The sequence below is a fragment of the Dendropsophus ebraccatus genome, chromosome 2, assembly GCF_027789765.1.
Source record: "Dendropsophus ebraccatus isolate aDenEbr1 chromosome 2, aDenEbr1.pat, whole genome shotgun sequence".
Lineage (NCBI taxonomy): Eukaryota > Metazoa > Chordata > Amphibia > Anura > Hylidae > Dendropsophus > Dendropsophus ebraccatus.
This window is the reverse complement of record NC_091455.1, coordinates 31,561,640-31,576,149: the sequence shown is the minus strand read 5'-3', so window position 1 is coordinate 31,576,149 and position 14,510 is coordinate 31,561,640. Positions and strand designations below refer to the sequence as shown.

At 41.9% G+C, this 14,510-nt stretch overlaps 1 long non-coding RNA gene across 2 annotated transcripts in view; it reads left to right on the top strand.

Moving 5' to 3' along the window:
- Positions 1-14,510, top strand: part of LOC138783058 (uncharacterized) — an 18,856-nt gene extending 4,346 nt beyond the window's left edge. The window contains exons 2-3 of one of the 2 annotated variants that reach the window (XR_011361621.1): positions 11,129-11,256; positions 13,982-14,510. This is a non-coding gene — a long non-coding RNA (uncharacterized lncRNA). Of the gene's footprint in view, positions 1-11,128; positions 11,257-12,697; positions 13,032-13,981 lie in introns of those variants that run through there. The other variant, XR_011361622.1, reaches the window with a different exon arrangement.

The window sequence follows — 14,510 nt, the reverse complement described above, 5'->3', positions numbered from 1 at the left end:
TTGCCCGTTCAATATACATGCTCCAAGCCCTTCCCACATCTAAGGGATGAAGCTCCTTCTCTCCCGTGTTGGCAGGAGTAATGGATTGTAACAATGGAGATGTGGAAGAGACTTCACCCACCAGGCTTCAAACATCTTCTTTACCTTCAGGTAGGTTCTGTAGGCAGTTGTGGCTCTGGACTACAGAAGAGTGGTCACCACTTTGACAGCATATCAATTCCCACCTTGTTGACGGCAGTCAAGCTTCGGACAAGCCTGCCCTCTTGAGTTATTAACTGAGGGTATACAGAAGCCTCCAGATTATTCCTATGGAATTAGCGCCATGCTTTTAGATAATATAAGAGGCCATCATGAAACCAGAGACTTGCTACTTGCAAGATTTTTAGACTCTGCCCACACCTGGCAGGGACGCTGGGAGTAATCTCTGCTACTCTGTGTCAGTAGCTGGGGAGACTGGGAGAGTTCCCAGAAGATTCTTAGGCAGGGGGCTCACCATTGTGAACCATGCCCTCTTGGGTCAATAGGGGCAAATGAGGCTGACCAAGGCCCAACCTTGTCTCAGATTCTGCAAGACTCTGGGCTTTTTAGGAGTGAGGAAAAAAGGTTTTCCAATTTGAACCTTGAATAGGAATAGGTCTATCCTCCATGCGATTTTCCAGAAAGCTTCTGGTCCAGAGACCGTTCCTCCGACAGGGTTACATCGCAGCATAGATTGCCAGCAGACAAAATGCCCCTGCCTCCAGTAGTGCCCCTATAAAGATCGGTATGCGCCATCCTAGATGCGGTTTTGATCTTATACTGATAGCTTACCATAGATTGGTGTGCTGGAGTGGACTAGTATTCCCTTCATATGTTGGATGCCAGCAACATTTCTGATGGGGATTAAGGCTTCCTTGCCAGTTGCTCATACAAGCGCCCCACTGCTTGATATATCAATGGTTTTCTCTACCCACTTCATTGGGAGACTGCTGCCATTGAGCAGGAAAAGCTATCCTTGTCTCTGGGTGTTATTTCCAGTGTAGACATAAGACCCAAGGGTATCAGATGAAGTGACAGCAACTGGGGAGTGCTGAGAACCCCGACTTGTGTCAACTTCTGTAATCTCTCTGGAGGAAGAAAGTCACAGACTGGGGATCTATTCTCCTCCTTAGGAATTGTTCGATGCCAGAAAACAATGATGAGCTTCAATTTTCTCAAACAGTCAAAGTACAATAGACATCCTCTTGGTGACTGTAGATGGAGCCAAGATTATTCCAGATAGAAGGGCTGTAAATTGAAAAGAATGCCAATTGCCTTGTACAAAAGGTCTTGATGTAAAGGAATATGCAGCTTTTGTCTGTAGACAGGTACATGCGGGTATACATGGCCAGATAACGTCCTTCTTCTAGGAGGGAACTACAGAGCATAAATCCTCCATACAACCGCCTTCTCAGAGGAGGCTGTATACAGGTACATGCAGGTATACCTGGTCAGATAACATCCTTCTTCTAGGAGGGACCTACAGATCATAGATCCCACATACAGCACCTTCCTCAGAGGAGGCTGTATACAGGTATACACGGTCAGATAACATCCCTCTAGGAGGGACCCACAGATCAAAATTCAATATGGTAGCCTTTCCTATCATATAACACTGGTACAGACCTCTCTCATTATGGAAATAAATTGTCAGAAAAGACGTAGTCACAAGTTCTTGTCCCCATCCCCAAGGCCTCCGAGACGTCTGGTCCTTCTTGTGCAGGATTCTTTCCTTTACCTTCCATACTAGAATTCCTACGGAATGTGGAACAAAGTAGAAGTTCCTTCTCTTATTAGACTTTCATGAGAATGTCCAATACATATCCAACTATCTTTATATTGGAGTGAACATCTGCCCCCTTACAACGAAGGACCAGTCTCCAAACTGTGGGGATCGGGCAGCCAAGTATACTGCTCAGCTATAGTAATATAGACATTTATTTTATTTATTTATTTATTTTTATTTATTTATTATTATTATTTTTTTTTTTTTAAATTACTAAGAAATTTTATTTATTTATTTTTTATTTTTTTTTTGAACAAGGACTTTGTGCGTCTGAAGGAGCCATGACCTCGGACTCCATCCAGTTCAGCCTGTAGATTATCATTCAGATGTAAAATCTTAAGCAGTCATTGTCTCTTCTGAGAAAAAGTTGCAATCCACAAATGAATTCTCTGCCACCTTAAAGTGGAATCTTGCAGGATCTGTACGCCAAGAAAGCTTTTTCCCCAGAAGTTCTGTTACCAGAATCCTGCTACATCCAAGGATGGAAGTTGTGCCAGACTGACCGGCCGACTAACAGACTAGTGCAGAGTGCCTGGAATCAGACACACAGGTGCACTGAATATGCAACCAGCAATCCTAAAGCAGTGTTCACACATAGCAGCTTCATAGTTTTACTGCATCCTTCAGTACACAGAAGCTCCATAGGGTCACTGCATCATCTGATATCAGTATTACAGAGTGTAACTAGACAGCAGGTGTACACAGTATTACAGAGTAATTAGACTGTAGGTATATACAGTACACATCCAGCATCTCTAAGAATGTAGCTTCATAGGTCACTGCATTATCTGATAACAGTACTAATCAGATAGTACACATCTACAATCCTAAGGCCATGTTCACACACAGTAGCTTTACTGCATTCTTAAATAGCAGCACTGGAGCAGCGCAAAAAAGCTCCATAGAATCACTGCATCATCTGATGGCGGTATTAGGGAAAGTAATCAGATAGCAGGTGTATCCAGTACACATCCAGCAGCTCTAAGCATGTGCTCACACACATAGCTCCATATGGTCACTATATAATCTGATAGCAGTATTAGGGAAAGTAATTAGATAGATGTATCCAGTACACAACTAGCAACTCTAAGGCTGTGTTCACACACAGTAGCTTCATAGGGCACTGCATCATCTGATAGCAGTATAGTGAAAGAAATCAGACAGCAGGTGTTACACAGTACACTACAATTCTAAGGCAATGTTCACACACAGTGGCTTCATAACTTCACTGCATTCTTATATAGCAGCACACAGAAGGTCCACATGATAACCATCATCTGATAGCAGTATTAGTGAAGGTAATTAAACAGCAGGTGTACATAGTACACGACTAAATTCTAAGGCAGTGTTCACACACAGTAGCTTCACTGCATTCTTAAATGTCAGCACACAGAAGGTCCACATGATCACTGTATCATCTGATAGCAGTATAGTGAAAGTAAATAGACAGCAGGTGTATAGTATACAACTAACAATTCTAAGGCCGTGTTCATACACAGTAGCTTCACTGCATTCTTAAATGGCAGCACTGGAGTAGCACACAGACGCTCCATAGGGTGACTGCGTCATCTGTTAGCAGTATTAGTGAAAGTTATTAGACAGGAGGTGTATCTACCACTACACGATAACTCTAAGGCTGTGTTCATACACAGTTTTATAGCTTCATTGTATCATCTGATAGAAATACTGGAAAAGTAATCAGACCGCAGGTATACACACTACACAACTACAATTCTAAGGCTGTGTTCACACACACAATTTCACTGCATCATCTGGTAGCAGTACTATAGAAAGTAATTAGTCAGCAGGTGTTCACAATGCACAAATAGCAGCTCTAGGGTTGTGTGCACACACAAACACACAGTTTTATAGCTTCACTGCATCATCCGATGGCAGTACTATAGAAAGTAATGAGGCAACAGGTGTACACAATTAGCAGCTCTAGGGCTGTGTTCACATACAGTTTCAGAGCTTCACTGCATCATCTGGTAGCAGTACTATAGCAAGTAATCAGGCAGCAGGTGTGCACACTGCACAACTAGCAGCTCTAGGGTTGTGTGCACACAGTTTTATAGCTTCATTGCATCATCTGGTAGCAGTGCTATAGAAAGTAATGAGGCAGTAGGTGTGCACAATTAGCAGCTCTAGGGCTGTGTTCACATACAGTTTCAGAGCTTCACTGCATCATCTGGTAGCAGTGCTATAGAAAGTAATGAGGCAGTAGGTGTGCACAATTAGCAGCTCTAGGGCTGTGTTCACATACAGTTTCAGAGCTTCACTGCATCATCTGGTAGCAGTGCTATAGAAAGTAATCAGGCAGTAGGTGTGCACACTGCACAACTAACAGCTCTAGGGTTGTGTGCACACACAAACACACAGTTTTATAGCTTCACTGCATCATCCGATGGCAGTACTATAGAAAGTAATGAGGCAACAGGTGTACACAATTAGCAGCTCTAGGGCTGTGTTCACACACATACACAGTTTCATTGTAGCAGTACTGGAGAAAATTATGAGACAGCAGGTGTACTAAATACCCAACTAGCAGCTTTAAAGCTGTGTTCATGTATACTCACTATAGTTACATAGGTCACTCATATAGTGAAGCAGTCTAACAGGACTTGCACAACCAATGTTAAAAAAAAAAAGTGAAAAACATTGAAATGAAACATTTGAGGCATAAAAGCCTCATACAACATATATATATATATATATATATATATATATATATATATCTCCAATAATCCTCCTGATACACATGCCAGGCTTCCAGCTCAAAAGAAAAAACAGCATATCTTACCTTGCTGAAGTATCAAGAAACATTAGCAGCCGCCCAGGTGAGGACACAGGTCTGGCAGCACCATGATACTTACTGCAGCAGCTTCATGGCTTCCCTCACACAGCGGCTCCATACAGCAGAGAAGCTGAGCGATAACTCTACTAAAAAGTAAATAATCTCCTCTCTGATACAGCAGAGCAGGAAAAACAACATTTCTATAAATTTCCCCTCTCCACACGACCATGTGGAAAGGAAGAATCTTTGGAAAGGAAAGTCAGACACAAACATAGGCCTGAGCCTGCTTCCCTCTCCTACCACCTGTCCCACAGGAGGACAGAAAAAAACACAAGGAGGAGGGGTCTGTATGGCCTTCTTATAGGGCTCCTAATCAATCTTTTATTAGTACCATCTGTCCTACCATTGCAGGAAGATAGGATCTTCCCCATTTGTGCTGCTGCTGAGGACGTAAGGGAAATGCATTTTTATCATGGAAAAACAGTTTGAAGCTCTCCCCCCTGTCTTCATGGTTCTCTTATGGGGAGGGGAGGTGTGGAGGGAGATGAAGCACCAAAGCAGGACAGCAAAGAGTTAATTTACAGCTACATCAACTAGCTATCTCCTCTGAAGTCAGTATTGACCTCTGAATAGCGGCTTTCACACAGGTCCCGCTGGGTAATCCTTTGTTCTCTGCTGGTGATTATTCTCCCTCCTCCCCCCTCCCCTCTCCATAGAACAGACAGGGCTCGACTAATCAGTGAATGAGAGAGAAGAGGGGGGGGGGGGGACCTGGGGAAAGTCTTTTTGAATGCAGATAATGGCATATTTGCCTAATATTACAATTACAAAGTTTCTTAAAATCGCATTTACTATTGATTTCTGCAAAAAAAAAAAAAAAAACAACAGTGACAATTTTAAGCTTTATGTCAGCATCTCTGAAAAAAAAAAGTGGTGCAATCATAGAGTTAATGTCACATCATTCTATTCAAAGCTGGTGATTGGCTGAGGGGGTCATGTGACGTACCATTCCTTTTTAGCCCCAGTTGATGGAAGTCTCTACGCTAATCAGTTTGGGCAACAAGGCACTGATAAGCATTGGATTACTTGGCCAGTGTAATACGGAGTCTCATAGGGGTCAAATGCTGAAGGCTTTGTGGATTTCCGCAGAGGGAACAGAAGATATTGGTTTCATTATTAGGACTTCAGGGTCACCTGTAGTTATTTCCTATCCTTCATCAGGTTCCGGTATTACTGACACAAGTACTTGTCATCACTCGGTAGTATCAGAAAGGTCACATGGGAGACACATGTCCCGCTCGCCCCACTAAGCCCACATTGTTCACATCAGACTATTTGGTGATGATGTCCTGTCCGGAGTGGAGCGAGAAGCTTCTGTAATATATAATAACACAAAACCTAATACCAAAGTATGCTATGTGGAGTTCACAGTGTACTCAGGGCTTTAGGGGGTTTCCCAAAATGTCAACTTATCTAGGTGAAAAGTGTCTGACCACAGGAAACCCTCACCAGTCATGTGCAGGAGAGGTTTTGTGCCTGCTCTGGACAGTTCCTGCCACGGACAGAGATGTCAGCAGAGAGCACTGTGTCAGACTGGAAAGAAAACATCACTTCCTGCAGGGCATACAGCAGATGATAAGTATGGGAAGACTTACGATTTTTACGTCAAAGTGATTCTCAAATCTGTATAACTTTCTGACCCCAGTTGATTTAAAAAGTATTGTTTTTCTCCAGGGTCGCCCTGATTTGTACTTTATTTCAGTATATATTTTTTGCTTTCCTCAGGTTACCAACACGTCTTTATATTTCTTTGCTGTAAATTCCCAAGGATCAGAAGCTTCTTAATCTCAAGTGTCCCTCCTGGAGTCTTCTGAAGTTTTATACACTATTCATTAGCTTCAGCGCCATAAAAGCCGAACTGATGACGTCACATGGACTTGTTAACACAACTGCTGCTGCTAAGCCTGACCGGTTTGTCAGGTCGCTGCTTGCTGCCAGACAGCTATCCCAGTCACGGCAATAGAAAATGTTGACGTAGCTGTCGGCATTTAGCAACCTAGTAGCCTCTTCCTAGTCAAAGAGTATTGTTACATAAGGACAGATGAATATCATCTCCTAAGAGATGTTCTAATCATCGTCCATATACTTAGTAGAATAAACCAAGTTATAACTCCCAGCATGCCCTGACAGCACTTTACATTTTATATTTACAAAGCTGGCAACCTACATGATGTAGGGCCCTGATCAGAAGGCACGCCGAGTCCCCTGAGTATGTGTAGAATTTAATCAGAAGAAGTTGGCTGTATTCCATGGTCACTTGGGGGTACTTATTGTTTACTCTGAACAATATTATAAAACAGTATGGCGTAAGCTCTTATATGCCATCTCGTGGCAGCTGCAGCTATTTTTCTAATTGAATTGAGCATTTCAATAAACTTATAATTCAATGGTATTTTTTAATATAAACTTTTTGATATATCTTACCAGGGAAAAATATTCTTTTCTCTCATCCAGTGCTTAGTTCATAGCTTAAAGGAGTACTCTGACCCAACATTTTTTATAGCAAATCCACTGGTGTCAGAAAGTTATACAGATTTGTAATTTAATTCTATTTAAAAATCTCAAGTCTTCCTGTACTTATCAGCTGCTGTATGACCTGCAGGAAGTGGTGTATTCTTTCCAGTCTGACACGGTGCTCTCTGCTGCCACCTCTGTCCATGTCAGGAACTGTCCAGAGCAGTAGCAAATCCCCATAGAAAACCTTTTCCTGTTTTGCACAATTCCTGTGAGCACTGTGTCAGGCTGGGACATACAGCAGCTGATAAGTACTTGAAGACTTAAAATGTTTAAATAGAATTAAATTACAAATCTGTTAAACCATCTGACACTAGGTGATTTAAAAGATTTTTTTTGTATCCCTTCAAATTGCTCAGTACTATTCTTAATGTCCTCCATGCTGCTGCTTCTCTCGAGGGTGTGCTATAGATATAAAGTGGAGCAGGATCTCATCTACTGTGTGTGCATTGTATGGGAGTCATCATAGCAGCCACGGCCGATTCTAATTATTCTGCTACCTGAAGCAAAAATTAAACCGGCTACAAAATAATGCTGGAATCAATTCTGCGTTTAGTATACCTGTAACAAGACATTATCGTGAAACTGGCTTGTGCCTCGTGTTACCCCAGTTCGTAGTCTGTACGCTCTTGCGAGCAGGTCTCGTATTTATAATGTATTTTTATTTATTCTAATTTAATTTTATCATGTGTAATTGTAACTTCTTTACTGTGTAAAGAAAAAAAAAAGTGCTGCACAATCTGTTGGCGCTATACAAATAAATATTATTATTATTATTATTATTATTATTATTATTATCCGCCGGGCCCAGGGAGTCTGCAGTATTAAAAGTAAGCTAGGAATGCATGAGGCATCCCTAGTCAACTGTTGCTGTGCTTCTTTCTATAGTGCCCAGTACTGCTGGTAATAGTGCAGAACACCTTGGAAACTATACAAAAAAGCAGGGATATCCTTCCAAGACAATATCCCACCTCCTTGCAAAGTGATTAGCAACAGATATTCTGAGAACTGAGGTATATATATATATATATATATATATATACAGTGGTAACTTGGTTTAAGAGCGTTTTGGTTTAAGAGCTCACAGTTTTTCAAAATTGTGATTTGGTTTAAGAGCATTGCTTTGGTTTAAGAGCTTCCTGTACTGGGTGGGAGCGCGAGTGGGGGAGGGGCATGGTCTGCATAGCAGGGTCTACAGCACTGTACTCTGACCCAGGAACTCTCCCTCACCTTCCAAATTACAGCAGATCCACTTCAGGCTGGGGCTTACATCAGGAGACAGGACTGTCGAGGTAATCTCTCCATAGCTGTAACCCCTCTCTCCCCGGACAGAGAGTGCTGCATGTATGTGCCCACATCTGCCCTGCTCCCTGCAGTCTCTCTCAGCCCTTGTGTTTCCCATCCTCTCCATTACTGTACAGTAACTTATAATATCACAGATTCTGCTGTTTCTGAATGTTTGTTTTATTTGTTGTACATGTTATTCAGAATAATAAATCATTATTTTTGGGGTGTGGAACCAATTGTCTGCATTTCTATGATTTTTTATGGGAAAATTTGCTTTGGTTTAAGAGTGCATTTGGATTACAAGCACGGTCCTGGAACAAATAATGCTCGTAATCCAAGGCACCACTATATATATATATATATATATATATATATATATATATATATATATAATATATACCACCTGTGAGAAAGAAGACAGTGTCACTGACAGTCTGTCACTCATTGCAGCCGAGCTGGCAGTTGGCAGTGCCTTAGCCTATCATTTAAGTTATATCACACTGTAACAACTAAAATGGCAGAGTGTCAGCATGGTGACTCAGTGGTTAGCACCGTAGCCTTGCAGCGCTGTGGTCCTGGGTTGAAATCCCACCAAGGACAACATCTGCAAAGAGTTTGTATGTTCTCTCTGGTTTCTGGTTTCCTCCCACACCCAAAACATACAGATAGGTGAATTTAGATTGTGAGCCCTAATGGGGACAGGAACCAAAACTGACAAACTATGTAAAGTGCTACGGAATCGGTTGGCGCTATACAAATCAAAGCATTAGGGTAGATGATGCTGCCCCCTCAGGGATATAAGAATCTGACACATTAGGCAAGTTGCTCATTTCGCCTCATATTAGCTGCAGCCCTACTATGTAGTAGAACATTTGGGTTCGTCTGAACCTCAGCTCTCGGTAATGGATTACCAGTGGTTGAAGAAGTTGGATGCAGCCATAGGGAGTCCTGGAAAACATGGATACGGCCTATGGCCTTAGGGCTGCATCCAACTTCTTCTAATTAATTGACGAACCTGGTTGTGCTAAGGTTCGCTTATCTCTAATTATAAGGAATAAGTAAAATGAAGTTACTAAAAAAAAAGTTGCTGACCTCTTCCCTATATTGCAGAGGAACTTACTGATGAGATGTCAGCTGAGTAAAGAATAGTAAGTCCAGAAAAGTCTAGTGTGTGCTAGGTCATTACTGGTCAGTCATTCTAGGCTTTCATAGTAACAGATGTCCGGCATCAACTCAGATATCACCTTCTCTTGTTACTGACTTATGTCCTTGGGGAGTAACTTTTGTTTTGTGGATCAAAGAGGAATCCACAGCTATCACCTTAACATGCCTGGCCGGCCGCCCCCTGCCGATCATGTTACCCGCATATGCTATTGAATTCCCAGCAGCAAATGCTGAGCAGAAAAAAGTGACTGACCACATAGGCCATGAACACATGGTTAAGATCATTGTCAGATGTAGTAAGAAAAAAAAAATCTTACAGGAAGCCTTAAAGCCTAATGCCAGTCATAACCTGAAAGTCACACAAGGTCCAGGTAACTTAAAGGGGTACTCCGGAGAAAATAATAGTTTTTAAATCAACTGGTGTCAGAATGTTATACAGATATGTAAATCACTCTATATAAGAATCTTTAAATTTCTAGTACTTATCAGCTGCTGTATGTCCTGCAGGAAGTGGTGTATTCTTTCTAGTCTGACACAGTGCTCTCTGCTGCCCCCACTGTCAGTGAGAAGGGTTTTTATGTAGACGTCATTTACAAATCTGTATAACTTACTGAATTGAAAATATATATATCGGAGTACCCCTTTAAGGCCCCTGTGCACAGTGAACCTGACCGCCTAATATGTATAGAGGCAAACAGGACTTTAAAAGAGGTAGAGTTCAGCACCATCCCCCCACCCAGAGTGGTTTTTTTAGTACATTAGGGTATGTTCCCACTTAGTAAATCAGCTGGAATTCCGTGGCAGGAACTTGTGCGCGTGCACTCTCCCATAGATAGGCTATGGCACACTGAGACAGGCGGGATTCCGTGGCAGAACTTTCTGCCTGATTTACTCAGTGTGAACGTACACTAAGCAAGGGTGTGGTGCAATGTCCCAATTTTGGCAAACAAACCTTGATAAGGATGAATGGAGGTTGCTGATATGTTTTTGGTATATACATGAACCTACTCAAAGGAGTAACCACATTGATCTTTAGATCATCCAGGGAGCCCATAGGATATAGTGGCAGTATGCTGCCAACGTTCTTTTTACACACAGCAACGGCCAGCAGACTGTCACTATCGTTCAAATATTTCAATAATCAACCGACATTTTGCATGTCGGTTGATCATTGCTTTTTAACACTAGCTATTACACCAAGCAATCCCACATAATTGGCCAAATACGGATGATAATCGCTTGGTGTAATAGGACCTTTAGACATTCTAATTTATATTGCCCCTACGGCATGTGGCCCCTCCCAGCATCTACTACTCTTTCAGTAAAGTAATATATTCTCACGTTGCTTCTGATCTTTCCCCCAGCTAACCTCTCACTGTGTCCTCTTGTCCTTGAGTTAAGTTTTTTTTTTCTCTAAAAAACTCTTCCCTCGTGAACCTTATGTAGTCCTTTAAACTATATATAAAAGTTTGGATCATGTCTCCCCTTTCCCTTCTTTCCTTCAGACTATACAGATTTAAATCCTCATAGCCTCTCTATTGTATGACCAGGACTGCTGACTACGAACCCGAGCTGCCTTTCCTTCGCCCATGACCTTGGCCAGAATACTCATCGGCTGAGCCCACCACTGGCGGTAGGTTTGACCATCAGTATAAAGTGTAGGGGCCTTCCATATCATTCGGCCGACAGCTATTGAGGTAGTGACCTGGTAGCCCCCTGCAGATTCCCATACTGGGGTTGAAAGGCAAAAATCAGGTGGGTTACTTGATAGTGGCTTAGAGCCAAACCAATTGGGTGGATTGAGGCCGAAGCACAGCTATCAAACACGCATGGGCATCCTAATCTATACAGGACGGCAGAGCTGAGAGTGTTGTACATGAGGTTATTAGAGCGAGCATTTCAAAGCATTACATGTACACTCTTCATAGTGAATGGACAATTGCCTCCTTGTAGTTGAAATTGCTAGTTGTCAGTGGTGATTAAATATTTTGTGGCCTTATATCTGTTTCTCTGGCACATCGCCTCTAGATATGAGACTAAACAGTATTTTCTTTCAGATTTGATATTGAATTATCCAGCATTAAAGAGAATCCAATAATGGAGCACTTTAAAAAGTTCAACAACAATGTTTGCTTTGTTCATATTATTATATCATTATTCAAGTAGGGGACCAGAGCCAAAGGCTAAACACAGTCTATGGCTACAATTATCTGCAAATAGCATGCCTTCCTGTAATCCCATACCGGCGCAGGTATAGCCATACAGCATTCCTGCCGAGATGATTATACATCGCCTATTATCGGAGGAATGTCACAACATTATTGTAATCCCCACTCCAAGTAGTCAGCGTTCTGGCACGACACACTGATCGCAATGAGATCATAACAATAGAGCTAAGCATTTAATAAGAGCTCGCTGGGCTACTTTGATTTTCTAGGAAAATAAATTCTAGGATATTACCTGTAGGCATGCCACCAAAATTACCCTGAAGGAGCAGGGCAGGTCCTTTGTGCTGCTTGTTAGCATTTAGCACCATAGGAAAAGGAAACAGTTTCTTCGAGGAGTGCATTGTGTTCTGTGTACTGGTTTCATAGAAATAGGGATCAAGAACAATGCCCTGCTCATATTTTCTAGTGCTTTCCCTGACATTCGATCTTATGTAACCAGCTGTAGGGGAAAGCACTGGGTATGCTGCCCATACACGTTAGGGTAAAGTGTTTTTTCCGCCATTCACATTTATCTAGCTATTGGATAGGTGATAAATGTTTGATAGTTGGGCTCATACTTTTCTCACTCCTATAGAGGGAAATAGAGTTGGCTAAATTCCCAGCCAGAGTGTACAGCAGAAACAGGAAGTCAGATACAGGATGCACACTAGTCAGGAAGTGAAGCAATTAAGACAACAGAGCTGGCAGTATGCATCAGAAGCAAAGTGTGAAATGGAGTAAAATAACTTTATTTACCAATATATGTTCACCTAATGGAAAATAGGTTTCATAACTGGAAAAACCCTCTAAGCAGCAGCATGAAAACCTAACGTCACTCCATTCAGTCTCGTTATTGTTGTTTTGCAGGTGAAGAGGAACAAGAGGCTTCCCCTTTGTATTATAGGAGTCCAGTCATTTGTTAAAGGCTTCTCCTTTTTGGGGATAGAGTTTCTCCTTGTGGAGACCACCAGCTGGTGTCATCAATATAGAGCAGGGTCCTGGTTGGCTGCTGGGTAAGAGGAGATACAGTTTTTCCTTGCAGAGACCACCAGCTGTCTTAAAGAGACTTAGGGCCCTATTACAAGGAGCAGTTATCAGCCGAACAGGCCGCCATCCCCCTGTAGTAGGGCTAGCAATCAGCAATACACCAGCAATCATCGGCTGATTGAGTCGTTTTGACGTGGTAAGAAATCATCTGTTGTTTGCCCCCCACATAATAGGTGATGTGCAGCCGGGGGATGATTACAGCGAAGGCCATGTGAATGATGGAGCATTGTGATGACTCTGTGAACAAGCACTGATATCTGGGCTCTGGTTGTCTTATATGGCTCTTACAGGCAATGCTTCTGGGGAAAAGTTATGCAAATTAGCTTTCATTTTTGCAAAAAAAAAAATCTGATCTCTAGTGCCACTTATTGAAGGTTCCTATTCCATAAATCAGGGATGGGGAACCTTCAGCCCTATAGTTGTTACAAAACTACAATTCCCATCATGCCTGGACACCTGAATCCAAAGCTTAGTCAGTCTGGTTTGACTATCATCCTTAGTCATGCTGCTTGTTAAAAGGTCAGACCCTAGTTTATAGGTTAGCTATCAACATGGTAATTGTTGTTTTATTATAGCAGATCTCAGCTGGAGCATTCATTATTGGCAGAGTCTTCTTTAAAGTGTACCTGTCGCTGGTAAAAACTTTTGAGATGTCATAGAGACATGTCAAAAGTTTTGATCGGTCCGGGCCTGAGTGTTCAGACCCATATCGATTGGTAGAACCAAGCGGGAAAAGACTGTGCTAAGTGTGATCCTCTCCCGGCTCTGTGTCATGTTAGCAGTCAGGCTCCGATTGATTGCTTATGTAAGTCTATGGAGCCCGACTGATATCACGTGACAGGGAGCCAGGAGGGGACTGTGCTTAGTGCGGTCTTCTCCCTGCTCGTTCTCCTGATTGGTAGGGGTGTGAAAATTCAGACCCGGACTGATCAAAACTTTTGACATGTCTCTAAAGTGAGCAAAGACTGAAAGAAAAATGTTGTACTCTATAAAGGGATTGTGCCATGAAACAAACTTGGTAAAATCAGATGTGTACCACATACATATAATATGTATAGGAGTACAAGTGAGCTGTTTTTAGTAAAGGAACTTTCTTGCTTGCAGGCTCTGTGGAGACCAAGTGCCAATACTTCCTGGAGATTGCTGTTGAACTGAGCATGCCTGACCACCTTAGTGGGTTGTAACAAAACAATGCAGGGACTTCCCCCATATATTAATGGTGAAGTCTATATCTCTCATATGGGACAGTATCAGAAATTATTCTAGTTCTCTTAAAGACACAACTCCTTTAATCCAGTTAGTTTGTTCTGATATTACAAATTTGAATTTGAGAATTTGAAAGAACTAGAGAATTCTGAGGCAGGAAATATGACAAAGTGGGCATTCAGACTTTTTACATATTCCGTAATTACAGATGATGTATTATGGAGCAGGATTTGAAGTTATGAATGATAATGCTGGGAGCTCTGAAACAGTTTAAATCTTCGCGCTACTGTACTGACATGCTGTGTAATTTAAACAGTTTTGGAGCGCACAGCATCACGATGAGTGATGACGCACGACATTCTGTAGCACATCATCCGCATTTCTAGTTTGCTATACATATCTATCTACATATATATATATATATATA